The following is an 18,890-nucleotide window of genomic DNA, read 5'->3' as shown; positions in this document are numbered from 1 at the left end:
AGTATGTCTATGTGTGATAATGTGGTTTGAGTGCTGTCGCCAGAGGATATGTGACACTGATATGTGTTTTGTGTGGTTACCTTCACCACCTGATCGACTGTGCCAGTCATGGGCCGAGAGAGTTCAGCACCCTGTATGTCTCTATAGGTGCATCTCACACATATATCTGAGTTTGTCGGGAGGAGGAGAGGGTTGTCTGTGTACATGAGGCAGATGTGACATTGTGTCAACATCACAATACTCACCAGCTGGACTACAGAGTACACATGAAACCAACCTCTGGACATGCCAGGATATTATGATGACATACACTGTAGCTAGATCGCAAAGGATCAGTAGGGTGTTAAGTGTGTAAAAGAGTATAACAGGGATTAGTGCTCAGGTCCATTGGTGTTCTGTAAAGAGTAGCTGAGAAGGAGTCCAGACTGAATCATGACACCTCCGACAGCTATGTCATATATAGCACTGTACACCCATATATGTCCTGAGTCAGGGCCAACTGTAACTGACTGACAATGCCGATATCCTGACAGACAGGACCATATATACAGACCCTCCTCCCACTGACGATAGTCCATATCATCATACCAGGAGATATCACATGTAGAATGGATGAACAGCTACCCCCAATGCCAAAAGCATGGCAGAAAGTGGAATACATTGATTCCCAATATGTGTCATGCATAAACTACAGAACAAACAGATCCTGCACCTGAAAAGTCAGCTGAGCCTCCCCCCCTACACAGGATGTGGATCCGTTGAATGTGTTACAGCAACATATGGCACTCCACACAAGTGTCGGTGCACAACACACCATGGGAAGTACAGTTCAGTACGCCTATGAAGTCTGATCTGCAAGGCCATGGAGTCCATCATGGTTGAAGTCATAAACAGAGCTATTGGAAGCTGACATACACACAACCCTACTAACTGTGGTATGTTCATGTGCGGATCATGGTTCCCAAAAATGCTAGACTGTTTGCAAGGCAGCCACCCAGGACATACATCACTGAACACAGCTACACATATCTCACATAGACTTTGAATAGCCCTTTATCAACATCCCAGACACATGTAGTAACCACAAAATCAACAAGCTGTGCATAAATATGTGTTGACATATGAAGGAATGTCAATGTGTCCACAGATAGATCACACAAGGTAAGGATTATGAGTTCCTGTTCAAGCTGTTGACACCAGACGACCCACATGGACCATTCCTGTAATGGCATAAAACAAAGTGTACACACATTATCATGTCCAGTCTGATGATGTTACCATCCTATAAATACAGCAGGAGATGAGAAACCATCCAGTAAAGCAAATAGTGTGTCGTATTAATGCATCTCTCTAGTATCATAACATAATTAGGTAGGGGTTTGAATCCTGCAAACGCTGACTGTGTGTGAGTGTGTGTGTGGGGGGGGTGTATGTGTAATTTCCTTTGAAAGGAGTGCCCTTTTTGGAGACTGGGAAAACACACTAAATGAGGTACATTCCTCTTTGGCAAGACTGATGATGTCACCATCCTACAAATACAGACGGAGAAGGGAAACCACCTAGTAAAGCAAATAGTGTGCCATGTTAATGCGTCTCTCTCTAGAATTATAACCTAGTTAGGTAGGGGTTTGAATCCTGCAAATGCTGATTGTGTGTGTATGTGTGCAATTGTCCTTGAAAGGAGTGCCTTTTTTGGAGACTGGGAAAACACACTAAATGAGGTACATTCCTCTTTGGAAAGACTGATGATGTCACCATCCCACAAATACAGACGGAGAAGGGAAACCACCCACTAAAGCAAATAGCGCACTGTGTTAATGCGTTTCTCTCTTAACTATAACATAGTTAGGTAGGGGTTTGAATCCTGCAAATGCTGACTGTGTGTGTGGGATGTGTGTAATTGTCTTTGAAAGGAGTTCCCTTTTTGGAGACTGGGAAAACACACTAAATGAGGTACATTCATCTTTGGAAAGACTGATGATGTCACCATTCTACAAATACAGATGGAGAGGGGAAACCACCCACTAAAGCAAGTAGCGTGCTGTGTTAATGCATCTCTATCTAGTATCATAACGTAGTTAGGTAGTGGTTTGAATTCTGCAAAAGCTGACTGTGTGTGCAATTGTCTTTGAAAGCACTGCCCTTTTTGGAGACTGGGAAAACACACTAAATGAGGTACATTCCTCTTTGGAAAGACTGATGATGTCACCATCCTACAAATACAGACGGAGAAGGAAAACCACCCAGTAAAGTAAATAGCGCACCATGTTAATACATCTGTTTTTCTAGTATCATAACATAGTTAAGTAGGGGTTTGAATCCTGCAAACACTGACTGTGTGTGGTGGTGGGGGGGGGTGCATGTGTGCAATTGTCTTTGAAAGGAGTGCCCTTTTTGGAGACTGGGAAAACACACTAAATGAGGTACATTCCTCTTTGGAATGACTGATGATGTCACCATCCTACAAATACAGACGGAGAAAGGAAACCACCCGGTAAAGCAAATAGTGCACTGTGTTAATGCATCTCTCTCTCTCTCTAGTATCATAACATAGTTAAGTAGGGGTTTGAATCCTGCAAACGCTGTATATGTGGGCAATTGCCTTTGAAAGGAGTGCCTTTTTCAGAGACTGGGAAAACACACTAAATGAGGTACATTCCTCTTTGGAAAGACTGATGATGTCACCATCCCACAAATACAGACGGAGAAGGAAAACCACCCAGTAAAGCAAATAGCTCATTGTGTTAATGTGTCTCTCTCTAGTATCATACCATAATTAAGTAGGGGTTTGAATCCTGCAAATGCTGACTGTGTGTTGGTCAATGCAGTGTGGGTTTTGCTTTTACTATGGTATGACATATTATGATTACAACAGTAAGTGCATTGCACACATCAGGTATATGAGTGGCAAATATATATGTGTACATGTCCCCTCAATCAGTACATAGATGTGAAGCCTGCATACTACATAAATACATTTGTTTCCATTGACAGGTTGTGCCGCTGCTTCTTAGATCGTAGGTCACATATGTATGTATGTGACAAGGCCATCCACTGACGTGATCTGTGGCCAAGGTCATCTGTGCCACACACACCCATGACAGTTACTTAAGAGTAGTGTGAGTGAGGGTATATGCCTGGGGTATATGTCAGACATGTTCATACACAACAACGGCTGCCAATAATGGACAGTCTTTATAGGTGTACAACTGCCTTGTGGATATGCATTCAGGCCTCTAATGTCTTATGTGATACACCTTGGGACTCCACAATACCTATGGATATGTGGATACCAAGGGACACATGACATAACATGAGGCTGTATGTACACATTGGTACCTAACATACATGTTGAGGGCTACAACCTGTGTGGTACTGATGGGATAGTATGTATAGTACATGTGGATGACTATGCCATAGTCGGCTTAATGCTATACAGCATGTATCAGACAGCAGATATCTGTCTGCATGATACCCTTGTGTAGGATATGCATCCCATCCAGGGAATGCATTGTAGGCCAATGCATGCATTTCCAGATTTGGATGGACACATCCCTAGTGTGTTTGCATGTACCTAAGGGGGCTATATGCCAAACAGGTGTGGTCAAAGGAATGGGTGGCGGCCATTACCACTGGTTAGTGTTATAGTGTAGCACTGGAAGGATCCAACTGTTACTGAGTTCCCTACGACTGTGTGTCATTTGTCAGGACATCATCCAATGATTGCTTATAGTCATGCTGTTGAGGTTGTGTATGCTACCAGACTGCAAATCATTGATAGATATTAGCAGTATCACCCACAGCATAGTGTCAACCCATGTCATACATACATGTCTACCCATGTTAGTACATAATTGTAGTAGAATGCATACTGGCCTTTGAAAGATACTATGAGATGTTAACAATGTGTACAACAGGGTATGCCACATGTCCCATGTGTCCACTATGCATGCAGATGCAGACAGTGTGCACCCACCATGTTCACAGATGTACACTTGATAATCTGTACTGCACACATCACACACATACTTTCCACTCACTAATACATGCTGGCAACACATTACACTTCAGCCAAGTGGCACATGGGTGGACAATACATACTCAGACCTAACAGTGGTGTAAACAATGCTACATTGACAATCAGAGCTTTGATGCATAATGTCTGCTCAGATATACCTACAAGGATGTCATTACACTTTCCTGTTGACAATTTGCTAATATTGCTACACTGCTATAGTGTCATCCTGTGCATCAGCAACATGTTATCCTGTTCCTCCATCAATGTTGCAGATGACAGGAGGTGACACAGGTATCATCATATGCACAGGGCGTTTTGTTGTTTGCCAGAGCCTGACATTGACCCATCCAATCGACATGTATGTGTATCTGTGTGTGTGTGTGTGAGTGTGTGTGTGTGTGTGTGTGTGTGTGTGTGTGTGTGTGTGTGTGTGTGTGTGTGTGTGAGGGACAACAGTACAGCATGGGCCAATGTTGATGTAATGTGTGTGTGTATGTATGAGCCCTAGTTGTTTGGTTAATGTGTATGTGTCTGCATGCACACAGCTCCACCATGTGGCTGCCATATACGGTAGTTTGTGGGACAGCCACAGACTGTACCTGCTAGGCTGTACAGATGACTGTCTCTGGCTATGGACACAGTACCTGTGCCTGGCAGGGGTGCTACAGACAGGACCGGGTACCTTCCCTGACTGGGTACTGTCATCAGAGGCAGAGGTATGACGACTGGACCCATTTCCCTGCTGGGATTGGCCAGAGCCACGTGCACATGTTCTACTGGGACAGTCAATGGACAGGCCAGCCCCAGCTGGTACTGCCACTATGGGAGCGGCTGTGAACTGTGGGCCATCTGCGACCACTGCCAGCTGTTGCTGTTGCTGGCATGCATCCGTGTCGATGTCACAACCGTCCCGCATGGTCCTGGTTCATGGAAGACATATTGTGGAGGGCATCTAATGTCTCCCCCCAATGTCTATCAATGACCTCGGTATAAGTCCGGATGGCACCGGCAAGGTCACGGATGCTGTCATTGATAGCGGTTTAATGTGCCCTCTGCGCCCTAAGTCCCTGCCTGGTGTATCGTTCCATACGTGCCTGAGCCTGCATTACAGCCCAGAACATACTGGACGTTGTAAGACCTGTGAGGGCATGCCTGCCAGGGGCATTACAACCAGCGGTGCTCCCCCAAGAACCCCTGGACCTCTGCCTATGTGGTACCAGGAATAAGGCTATGGCTGCTGTGAGGGGATGCAAGTGCCATGGGTACCACACTCTCCTGGTCAATGCCAACTGTATGCTGTCCCTCGCCTATGGCCATTGGTGGTGAGGGATATATTGACAGTATGAGTGTGCGCATAGATGGGGTTGAATGCTGTGTACTGTTGACTGGCGGACCGACGACAGACCCTGTCAAACCTTCCTGTACCAAAATACATGTCTCATCATCACCACTATTCGTGGCAGTGGCTTCAGGTTCCCTGCTGCTTTCGGCCACCCCTAACTCAGCACCTGTGAGAGGAAGACAGGAAACACACTTTACAGTCTGCACATGAACACATGCACACATGCACACATGAACACATGCACACATGAACACGTGCACACATGAACACATGAACACTAATACACTCTTCACTACAGCACATACACACACACACCAGCAATCCAACACATAATCTATAGTGGGTGAAGGTGGGTGTCAGTATCACAAGGTAAACAGTCACCACACACGTGTCAGCATGCAGAATATGTGTTGCACAAGACCATGCAGTGCAAGTGTAGATGCCCCTATTTAATGGCAGTATACATGGCTTTGATGCAACTGTGTAGTTATTCAGTGATTGGCTACACCCTGGAACACAATGTGTATATGGACACAACATTGCTGTGCAGGTATTATCAGCTCTGCAATGACCTGTGCACCATCACTCACAAATATACATGCCATGGTTGCATGTGTTATCTGCGTGACACATAGATATCCATGTCTGAGTACAGTGTCTGTGTCCATAGCAGATAATAGTGGGCATGGGTGGAGCACATGCATGCTATGTACACACACAGGATGAGTGGTGCATGTTAACATGAAGGAATCCCAGTGCTCGACATGGCCAGTGTACAGTGGTTATGGTGAGTGTGGGACATATTGCAGATATGTCGGTGCCAGACATGGCATGGCATGCTACACGACTGCAACATTAAACACCACACATACCTACTGTGTGTCAAGTGACCTATACACCCAATAGCATACCAGGACATATATGTCACACTTTGTTTGGATGGCGACTGCTGTGCATATTGTGTATACTGGCATAAGTAAGCACACACACAACATGCTATGCATATTGTGTATAGGTGCATATGTTTGCACACACACAACACTGAGGTGCAAAGCAATGACTGCTATGAGTAGTACTGTGGTCACTGTAACTGGATGGGGTGTAGTACCCTGTGCCATCATCAACATGCATCTTGTGGTCACTCACAGCTACTAATGTGTGCAATACCACCACCTAGCATGCTGTACCTGAATTGCAGTGCTGTGGCTAAGTTCACAATTACACAGCCACCTTGCACATGGGTGTGTGAGGTGCCCAACAGGGAGCTTTGCCTAACATGACTGTGTTATGTGTTGCAGAGTGTTGCACAGCCCCATGATAGGCCTCTACTCCTGAGGTACCTCATGTGTGTGTGCATGACATGTGGGATACTGAAATGTGACCTTACAGCGAGTGTGTGGTAATGCCAAATGTAGCATGTGTTTGTGTACTGCGTATGATAAATGTGTTCTGTTGTGTACAGCTGTAGCAACTATGCATATCCAATGTGCAGTACAGTGTTGCCACAATTTTGTCTGCTGCACTGAGATGATTGATGTCTCACAGCAAACATGCACCGCATGCATTATGCATAGGTGTGTTACGTGTACATGGCCTACACCTCACCTATGACATGCACATTTCATTACCAATATTAAAGTGTTAACACACTCACCAGCATGTATTGTCTGTCCTGCTGTCACACCAGAGGGACCTACAAGAATATGACACAGTTTGTCAGTGGCCACAACTGTGGCATTGCTACTGTGAGTGTGCTAAACTACAGATGAACAACAGTCAACAGTCACAGGTGTACCAGTACTATTCCAAATATCAGTATTGCACACGATAGGCAGCACAACTGCTAAACACACAGTACACATCTCACATATGCATATTCTAACAATACAGGTAATGGTAGTCTACAACTAGGGCATATTACCTGCATGCTCCATGTCATCCTGCTGGGTGGCTCCGGACTCCATGATGGCACACATGTGATGCTGTTGCTGCTGTAGGCCAGGAGCCACCACGCTTAGGAGCAGCTCCTCCACTCTGGTGAGGGGGGGATGTATAGCCACCCCAACACCTGTGGCAAGCTGCTGCCTATGGATATCAGATGCACGCTGCTGGACATGTCTAATTAAATCACTGCAGTGATGGCGTACCCGCTCATATGTCCGATTATGCATGCCTATGTCATTTACCCGGCGAACAAGTTCTTGCCACAGTGCAGTACGCTCATGCTGGTGCTGGCTGGCCCTGGAAAAAAGCAGGTTATAGTGCTGCACCAGGCTGTTCTGTATTTCCTGCTCCTCCACAGCTGTATACGATGGATTGTGTTGATGAGCCATAACCCTGGAAGACAATTAAACAATATGTGTGAGCAAGTCATGTGGCACACTTAACATTATATAGTACAGATATCACTTAACTGCCATATATAGCATCTGTCTGTCTATCAGTGGATACACACGTTCAATACCACATATCAGTGCTCAGCCCACAACTGGCTGACAGTGCCTGCCACACTCCATATAACAAACCAGTATACACCAGTAGTCGGCACACTGTTTGGGATACAATGCACACCCTCACCCCGGGGGTATATATCAAGCTAATGCATGAAGAAGTATGTCATCCAATGCAATGAATGTAATGTACATTTACAATATTACCAGTAAACCACCCTAGTCTTTGATGCCATACCCCTACCTAACATATGTGCACGGTTTTTAATATAACTGGCATACTGCTGTAACAGAGTATACATGTTGCTAGGTACACACACATACCCTGTAACACACATGTGATTGCGGGCATGGACATCAGACATACATACAACACACAAATGTATGCCGACACAGATGCAGATTACCTGTGTACCTTATAATATTGTGTGCCCCTACTTACAGATACCTATGCCTGAGGTATGTAAACTGTGCAGACTACAGGAAACACACAAGACAGTGTTACCAGGGAATGTGAACATACACCATACTGTGCTGTTTAGGCCTACAGCTTCAGGTAGTACAACAGTTCATATGCTAGCTGGAGTCACCAGCATTACCACTTAATGAGCATACATGTATTGCTTCAGCCTACAATGGGACACCACAGTCGTACACAAGGAACTACGTCACAATATATGCCATCCTACTATGTCTGCATCCCAATAACTGACACATCTTTCTCTGGCCTCACGCCTAGGACACAAACTACCATGACAGACACAATCTCACACTAAGCTATCACACCTTTACAAACCTTGCTCACAGTCACTGTCACACTCATTCCACCTCACATAGCAGGTATTGCACTGAGTACATGTGTGTGTGCATTGTGTCATAGGTAGGTAATACGCTATTGGCCCTAGGGCCTAGAGCAGCCCAGCCATATGCTACCCTGCCCTTTGACAAACATGTAATATGATTGCACTTGCTCCTGTCAACCAGATACACAGAGGTGACTCCCAAGGCATATTACCTATCTCCAGAACAATCATCAGGGGTATGTATGACATCTGCTAATGAGGAGCCTTGTTTGTTAATGCTGGGTGGTTTAGTCCAGAGTATGGCATATTTGTGGATAGGAAACTGTACCTCCAGCATGTGCTGTTTAGTGAGGTGACAAGGATTAGGGCCCTAGGTCATGTAGCCCAGAGGGATTGTGAGGTGTTGTCATGGTGGTTGGCCGACTGCTATGGGTGTGACATACCTCTGTATACCCGTCAGTGATAACCTCTGGGTGGGCGGTATGCAACACACTCTAGCTGTGGTTTTGTGAGTCAGTCTGCATAGGGCATGTGTTTGAGAGCAGTATTACTCTTTGTTAGGTATGTCTGTGGCCTTTTCACTTGCTGTAGTTGTCATGTGAGGTACATACCACATGGGGCATTGTTATGAGTAGAGGGGAACACCGACCTATATTTTCCTAGATGACACACCTTTTGTGATGACACGTACCACATAGACAGATTACAAGACTACTGTGGCACTGCGATTATCAAAGGGGAGCCTACTGTCCACCTGTGTCCCATGTTCCCATCTGACACCTTCAGTGTTAGGTAGTCTACCACCTATGTGGTAGTTATTGCGTAAGGTGTTTTGGAATGGGGTATGGCACTGCAGTAACAACACTGGTATTCAGTCCATGCCTTGGACAACAGGCACCTGTTGCAGTAAATATGACCCTGTGCCTCCCTCTCTCTCTCTCTAAGAGCCGCCCTCTCCAAAGCAAAAAACACAGCATCAATGGGACCAGACGGTGTCCCGGGCTGCGTCCTACATGAACTCCAAGAAGAGCTAAACCCAAACATAAAACTACTGTTCAATCTCAGCCTTACTACAGGATATGTGCCCAAAGAGTGGCGTACAGCAACAGTGGTCCCTCTCCATAAAGGTGGTGCCTCAACGGATCCTGGAAACTATCGCCCCATACGCCTGACTAGCTTGGTCTGCAAAGCTATGGAAAGGATCATCATGGACCTCATAAATAAATATATTGGGGACCTACAGACACTGGATCCTACCCAGTTCGGCTTTGTTAAGGGCAGATCCTGCCTCTTAAACCTGGTTGATGTCTTTGAAACAGACACCAAGGCGATTGACGAGGGGAAGGTGGCTCACACAGCCTACCTGGACCTCGCAAAAGCCTTCGATACAATACCCCACTCGGGCATTATAGATAAGCTCACCAACTTAAATATAAACCCCTATGTCACTAGATGGATTGCAAACTGGCTCAAGGACAGAACCCACATGGTTAGAATTGCTGGAGCCATGTCAGACTCCAAACCAGTTACAAGTGGTGTCCCACAAGGCTCAGTCCTGGGACCTCTCTTGTTCGGTATATATTTCTCGGAGGTACAGGCCAAAACGGAAGGACTGTGGCTGACCAAGTTCACAGATGACTGCAAACTGGGCGCCATAATCGACTCTCCAGCCACACAAGCATCTTCAAAAGGGCCTCATAGAAACAGACAACTGGTGCCAGAGCCATGGCCTCAAGCTAAATGCCAAAAGTGTATAGTCATCCCTTTGGCAAAACAAAGTGCCCACAAATTACCACATAGGTGGTAATCCATTAAGTACAGAAGAAGTAATTAGGGACCTGGGGACCCAAGTTGATAACAATCTCTCATTTGACAACCACGTGGCCAAAGTGGTTAGAAAAATATTTTATATAGCCCACCTAATCATGAAGGGATTCACATCTAGATCAGGGGAGGTGATCGTGACTCTTTACTCATCCCTCAAAAGGCCGATAATTGAGTACAATGCCCCTTTTGGGATGTACCTTACCAGACACCTGCAGCAACTAGAAAGACCCCAAAAGTACCTCACCAAGAGGATCAAAGGGCTCAAACAGATGCCATATGCTGCCCGGTTAAAGAAACTCCAGCTCTACTCAGTGGCATACCGCCTGTTCAGAGGCGATCTGTGCCTGATGTATAAAGCCATGTCCAACCCGGAATTAATGGACATGCTGGAACTCAGAAAATCCAAATCCCATCGAGCTACGCGCTCGAGACTTGAACCTCAGCACTGAAATAAATAGGACATGCTGGAGGGACAGATTCATAACCCAAAGGCTCCCTTCACTCTGGAATAAAATCCCAATCCAGATTAGGCAGAGTCCCTCATTGACTCTCTTCAAGAGGAGTCTTGAGAAGTGGATGGGAGATTGTAGGTTTACCCCGGGTATCACTTCTGTATCACTGTTAGACAGAGGCACAGCATACTAACCTCGAAAAAGGGCATAGCAAAATAAATTTAAAATGGGTGGTGAAAGCCAAACACATTCTGGCTAGGCTTATAAATGCCCTAGGGCAGATAGCCTAGTATGAACCTATGAACCTATATATACATATATATATATATATATATATATATATATATATATATATATATATATATATATATACACATATATACATATCTATACATATCTATACATATCCATACATATCCATATCCATACATATCCTACATATCTATATATATATCTATATATATCTATATATATCCATATATATCAATATATATCTATATTTGTCCATATATATCTATATATATCCATATATATATCTATATATATCTAAATATATCAATATATATCTATATATGCATATATGTATATATCTATATATACATCTATATATCTATAATTCTATATTTCTATAATTCTATATATCTATATATATCTATATATGTATATATCTATATATGTATATCTATATATCTATTTATATATATATATATATATATATATATATATATATATATATATATATATACATACACACATATATATACATATATATATATATATATATGTATATGTATATATATATATATATATATATATATACACACATACATCTAAACATCCATTGCTGTACATATAGCTGCACATGTAGGCACATATACTGCCCACCTTTCATGGTGGGGATGTCAATTATGCAACAGTTGTGAGACATACGGTTATGTAATATTATTGCACAATGTTGTGCAAAATGCATTCTGCTGTCCTCAGGTCCTATAGCTGTACTAGGCCTCACTGCCTGTAGCTCAGTCCCACAGCGTTTAATCACCACATGACATATACCAGCACTGCTTGCTGTCTGCAATGCCACACACTGCCACCTACATACATATGTGCACATAGCAGCCTTCAACAACATACATATGTCCAGCCTTCACTAACAGTTGCAGTATGTCTCTTGCTCTATGGAAATGTGCATGTACATATAGATACGGACTGCTGCCACATATGGATGATTCACAGTATGTAGAGTACCCTTCAGACACATCATTCAGATATCAGCAAATACATATCTGTTACATACCTTACCTTTGTATTTCCCACCTCCATCTGTTGTAGGTGTTGTTTTTTTTTTATTTTTTATTTTTTTTGGTTTTGGTTTCCTCTGTGTGTTTTCAGTGTCTGTCTCCTCCTGCCTGTTTGTATCTGTCTGTCTGTCTGTCTGTCTGTCTCTCTCGCTTGCACTCTCTCTCTCTCTCCCAGTTGGTGCAATGATATTATTGCATGTGTGGACAGCAGATACAGGCTGTTTTTCTAGGTATCTGCACATGTGCATGTGATGGCCTCTGCACCAATTGGTGCTCACCATTTAGTAACTGCATGCAGCCTGCTGTGTGGTAAATGCAGTTCTCACTGTGATTTCAGGACACTGCTATAAAATGATAGGTTAGGTAGGTGTAGCCCTTTCAGTTTTGCAAGGTGGGGACCATGCTTGTTTGCTGTGGACACTGTTGTCTGAGTCAGACGTTTGGTATATGTCTCATATCTGAAGCTGGGTTGTAGCCAGTGAAATGCATGTTGTACTGAAACCTGACTGTTGCTTCTTCCAGTACACTCTTCTCAGTGTGTAGGTTTACTCACACCTCCTAATGCTAACACTGGATACATGGGAGTATGTACTTTTTTTTGGAATTAGAGAATTAACTGGCATACAACAGTATTTATTGCAATGTATTCCTATGGCTTTCCTATTTTCCCTTTACATTCACTCATTGTAATACATGTTATATTTCTTTCAGCACCAAGTTATTCTATATCTGCTCTGGCTTAGTGGTACGTCATGCAGACTGGTGATTCCAAGGTGTGGGGTTTGAGACTGACAAGGGTATTTTATTTTGCTGCTGAGCAGTACAAGGGCCCTGTCATACAGAGTGACTAAGGCACTTTTAAGCAGTTGTAAGCGGGTTTGCGTGACTCTTAGCGATGCTAAGCTTAGCTTAGCTTAGCTTATTTTATTTTAGCTATACTAAGCTAAGCTTGGCTTAGCTTATCATATCTTAGCAATGCTAAGCTAAGCGCACACATGCGCACACTGGTGCAAACCCGCTTACTACTGTTTACAAGTGCTCACTCCTGCTAACCCCTGTGCTCATTTCTTTGACAGAAAAGTAAATGGGGAGACAGGAATGTGGTGATAAAGGGTGCACAAAGAGGGGAAGACCATAGGGAAACCAGCTCGGGATGTACAGGATGGGTGTGGAGAAGGTCCATAGCTGCCCATTTCTTTACCAGCAACAGCTGTGCATATGCAATACATTAGGAGGGATATTTGAAACCTTCCACCCCTGAGAGAGGGGCGAAGACAAGTAAGTATGTTGTACTACCAATTATGAATATCAGGCACATGCACTGTTTGTGAACTGCTATACTGTCATTAGTATGTTACTCATTTCTGAACAGTTTATGGTTTGTGTTGACATTAGCACAGTCTGCTCAGGACAACTGGACATATTTCACTACTGTGTATGCCTACCTACACCCTTGGTTGTGCCTGACTACACGGGTATATAGTACCTTTGGGTAGGGGTGCAGAACTGCAGAGTGCATTATTTATTATCGTGTGATGTTTATCTTGCTGAACATGCAGAGTTGCTGTGTACCTGTAAGTCTATAAAGGCTAGTAATCTGTCTGAGCAGCTCCCACCTGTGGACATATCCAGATGGTAGACAGAGGTTAGCCTAGTATTCATTGATTGTGCACCACACCAGTCTTTTCAGCACCTGAACAATTGCATTGTCGCAGGTGGTTGCTAGCAGTACATGGCTACATCCTTTGATATTTCTGTGTTGTACTCCTGCATAAGGGCATGCTTGTGGAATTCATTATACAGCAATTTGCAGAGTGTGTAACAGCAGACAGGCTGATATGCCTGTGTGTTTCTGACTCTTCCAGGCCTCTGATACTCTCAGGTATATATTTGAACAGCCTCAGGGAAAGGTACATATCAGTGGGATACACCTGTGATATATTTCAGATATTTTGCAGTTGTGACTTTGGGGGATTCTGAGCATATGTATTACTACACCTTTTCTGATGTGCAAGCAGTGTCTACTCTCACTTATTGACATTTATCTTTAAGTGGGATTCCCCACCTTTCTGCCTACTGTTACTACATTTCACAGGGAGTCTGAGGGGCACAGCTAACATTTGTTTGCAAATCAGGGACATCCCTGTAAACCAGTCACAGTTGGGAGGTCTGGCCTCTGACCTATTCAAATATGCCAGTGTTTATCATGCTCTGATACTGTGTGGGTTTGTAAGGTGCTACTGTAACATTATTCCCTACTAGCATGGCTGGTTCTCTTTTCACAGTCATGTCATGCAATTCCACAACACTTGCTGGTTAAGGGCAACAGAACATGATTTGTGATATGCCATTCCTATTCTCCCTTTACATTCACTCATTGTAATGCATGATATATTTCTTTCTGCACCAAGTTATTGTATATCTGCTGTGGTGTAGTGGTACTTCATACAGACTGGTGAGCCCAAAGTCTGGAGTTTGAGACAGGTGTATTTTATTTTGCTGCTCAGCAGAACAAGGGCCCTGCCATAGAGTGACTAAGGCACTTTTAAGCAGTAGTAAGTGGGTTTGCACGGGTTTGCTCGCCACTTAGCTACACTTAGCTAAGCGCACACATGCGCACACTCGCTTAATCCCTCTTACTACTGCTTAAAAGTGCTTACTCCCGCTAACCCCTGTGCTAATTTCTTTTAAAGAAAAGAAAATGGGGAGATAGGAAAGTGGTGAAAAAGGGGGCAAAGAAAGGGAAAGACAGTAGGAAAACAAGCTCAGGATGTACAGGAAGGGTGTAGAGAAGGCCCATAGCTGCCCATTTTTTTACCAGCAACAGCTGTGCATATGTTGAAAATTTGGAGTGAGATTTGAAACCTTCCACCCCTGAGAGAGGGTGAGAACAATATAGTTTGTTGCATTGCCAATTAGAATTATTGGTGTACATGTCCAATGGATATGTGTGCGAATGGGAAGCTATGTATGGGGTATAATATTTTTTTCGGGTACAGATTGCTTTTTTTTTTTTTCAGGGGAGCGTGGTAAGTGAGGTAGAGGAAGTAGGTATATATGGGGAGGTAGGTTGGGTAGGTAAACAGACAAGACAAACAAGATGCATACAGGGCTGGAGTATGACACATGGGGTGGGTAAACACAATTGACGGGGATGGATGTATGGAAATCACAAGCCCCCAGATGGTAACAGTGGGACTGATATCCCCACCCATGGGCAGTCACCACTGGACCTTCACAGACTTGAGGGCCGCTGTGCTGGGGCTGTGTAGGTGGGGCAGGCTCAGCCATGAGTCACGCCACTCTCACCTTGAGCTGGCACAGGGGATCAGCGACTAAACGCTGGATCTCCCTATGCACCACAATCTGGACACTTCAGAGGGTGACAGGAGGCCCTTCTTCGCCCACGCTTGCAGGGGGGGTGAGCCCCACCCCCTGCAGCGCTTCCACCCGAAGGTGGCACAGGACCTACGGAGGAGGGTGACCCAGGCTGGGCACCACACCTGCTGGTGCTAGGTGCAACTGCCAGCTAAGGTGGGACAGATGGGTCCGCTGGGACCGGCCTTCCCATACGTTCTGTGATTAGGTGTTTTTAATTACAACATAGACAACAGCATTCCAAGTTATTTGTAACAGCATGCAGTAATATTCCCATTAAACCAACACACCAGGGTTACAACCGTTGAACAGCAAGCATAACACATGCATGTATTGAATGACAGTGAACATTCCAACAGCATGCAGGGATGATTGGTGGAAACAAGCCACCAGGATTGTGGTGTTTTAACAGGGGATATGCATCAAAGTAGATACAGATTTAAATAACAATAGGACATATGTCCCAACAAATGTTATGAGATTACGCATAACCATTGAGGTGTCAAATTGCATTGTTTATGCACATGGAGTAGGGTGTAAAAAGAAACCTCCATTAACATCTTATTAGTACTGTAACTGTACACTACATTCCTATTGACTGCAGGTGTATATCCCCTGCATGTATTCTTACACTGAGCAACATGCATTTGATTGCATTATGGGTTTTGCTACTTCATGATATACCTGGCCTATATCTGGCATGGTAACTGTCCAGGATGCAGATGTTACTGCTACATATTTGCATTAAATTGACTTGTTTATGTGTGTTCACATGGCCTTTTCACTTGTTTTCTACACAAACCTACTTTTCAGGTAACACACAAATTTCTGGGGAACACCTTGACAGGCAACTTGTGTGCCAGATTTACCAATGCATGTCAGCCATTTCACAACTGTTTAGGACTGTTGCATACATCACAGCTACTGGCACTTCCTTCATCCACTTTATATGGTACTGCACTACTGGGGGTTGTCAGCACTTACTACAACAGAGTCACATTTCTTCATTGCAAGGGTTCTACAACATTTCTGAGTAACTGGCACATACACACTGCAATTATTATACCTTTCTTACTTACATTAAAACTCTTTTCTACAGGCTCTCTCCTGTATTTGACATCACACTGCATACAGTAGACATATTCAGTAAATGTTATACCTTTATTGATAGGTTACAAGACTGTTTTACAGGCTCACTCACGTTTTATCTATGACAGTGCATGCAGAGATAGTATTCCAGACATGTTGTTGCTTTATTCATGGGTTACTACACTCTATTCCTGCCTATCTGACTTATGATATGTAACAGTACATGCAGATGATTTATTCAGGGAATGAATGTTTTATAATTCACATCTACTGCCAATTCCTTCATCCACTTCCTATGGGTCTGCACAACTGTGGGTTGACAGCACCTAATACAACAGTACTATTTATTATTGCAAGGGTACAACAACATTTCAAAGTACGTGACACAGACACACTCCAAATTTTATACCTTTATTAATTACATTGAAAACTCTTTTCTACAGGTTCTCTCCTTTACTTGTTATTACAGTGCATACAGAAGACATATTCAGGACATATTATACCTTTCTTGATGGGTTACAACACCCTTTTTCAGGCCTGCTCACTTATATGTTATATCAATACATGCAGGGATAGTATTCCAGAATTATTTTTAGCTTGATTGGTGGGTTAGTACACTCAATTCTGGCTCACTGACATTTGTTATATAACATTACATGCAGAGGATTTAATCAGGACATTTTATTGCTGTATTATTGGGCTTTAACACTTTTCTCATGCTCATTCACATATATCATGTAATAATACATGCAGAATATTTACTAACCTGCCTGGTGGTGCAGCCTTAGCAGCCTATCTGCATAGGCTTGCTGATTCATAGCGTGTGTACCTGCAGCTGTGGAGTAAATAAAGGGATATTGAGACATACCTATACATTATTTAGACTATCTTAGCTTATCTTACATACTGCATTCCATGGCTACCTACTTAGTACTGGGACATCCCGCATTTGACGGGCCTCCTGGATCCACTGGTTCAGAAGGTCCTGCTTCCATCTCTTCAGGTCTGCATGGTGGTGACGGACCTGCTCACCAGTCTGAGGTATGCCTGTGGCACTGGTGAGTTCATGAGCCAACCGGTTCCAAGCCTCCGCCTTATACTCTGTTCCTTGGAACTAGCCCTGCAGGAGTCGAGTCTCATGCTGATGGACTAGGAGCCAAACCATATATCTTGACTTCTCGATGCCCCAGCATTGCACTCGAAAGTGTGTACCCTCTCCAACACCAGACATTCTAACTGCAGATGGGAGCTACAATCAGTTATGGTGAGTATTCCCGCCTATGTGGCTTAAATATGCCGCATTTCCTGGACTTTTCTGTGACTGACCATTTTTGAATATTCTCGGCTGACAGCAGACATGCTTAGCAATGGTTAAGCAAACATTTATTACTATATATAAGTTAACAGTGGATGTTTTTCCTAAGCTGTTGTGGCTTAGTGGTTCAGTACTTTGATTATGGTGCACAGTGTCCTGGGTTCTAACCTTATCATTGTATTTTATTTTACTGCTGTCCAGACAAGTTAGGGGGCATGGCTGTGTGTAAGAAACTTTGCTCTACGTTGCTCCACGTTGCCCGACGGGGCGCTGGTTGGCACGGAGCACACCTCCGCAGAAACCGATTGCACTGGGTAAAGTGCTATTTAGCTTTGGGCAACTACATTGTGCTGGGTAAAGCGCAAGTTAACTAGGGGCAACTGCATTGCGCTGGGTGAAGCGCGAGTTAGCTAGGGGCAACTATATTGCACTGGGTGAAGCGCTGCTTAACTGCGGGCAATTTTTTATCGGGATCCTTTATAATATTTATTTTGCTCTCTGATACATTGGCCATTTCACTGCTTTTTAGTTATGTTTAAACATATATATATATATGTTGGGTATTATACCATATACTGATTTAAAAAATAAATACGAAAGGGAGTGGTGGGACTCGAACTGTGAATGCCTCTTCTTTGTGCGAACGCTCTACCATTATGCTATTGCTATTTCGTGTGATTTGCATAAACATTCTTTCTTATGCTCTTCCATGCCGAAATTGCTAACTACAGCTAAGCAATGGGCACACCCGTGCACACACATGCAAATACGGGCAGCTATATCGTGGATTTAAAAAAAAAAAATTATTTACTTTATATAAGTGTGATGAGGGTTTACAGTGTCAGGGAGTGTGGTGTTGGTTGCAAGTACATTTGAGTGAACTCGCTCTTGTGTGTTGACATTATGCTTTTTAAA

Source organism: Protopterus annectens, chromosome 15.part0, assembly GCF_019279795.1.
Source record: "Protopterus annectens isolate FY-2018-M chromosome 15.part0, PAN1.0, whole genome shotgun sequence".
In the NCBI taxonomy this organism is placed as follows: Eukaryota; Metazoa; Chordata; order Ceratodontiformes; family Protopteridae; genus Protopterus; species Protopterus annectens.
The sequence above is the reverse complement of the archived record's forward strand: the minus strand, read 5'-3'. Positions refer to the sequence as shown.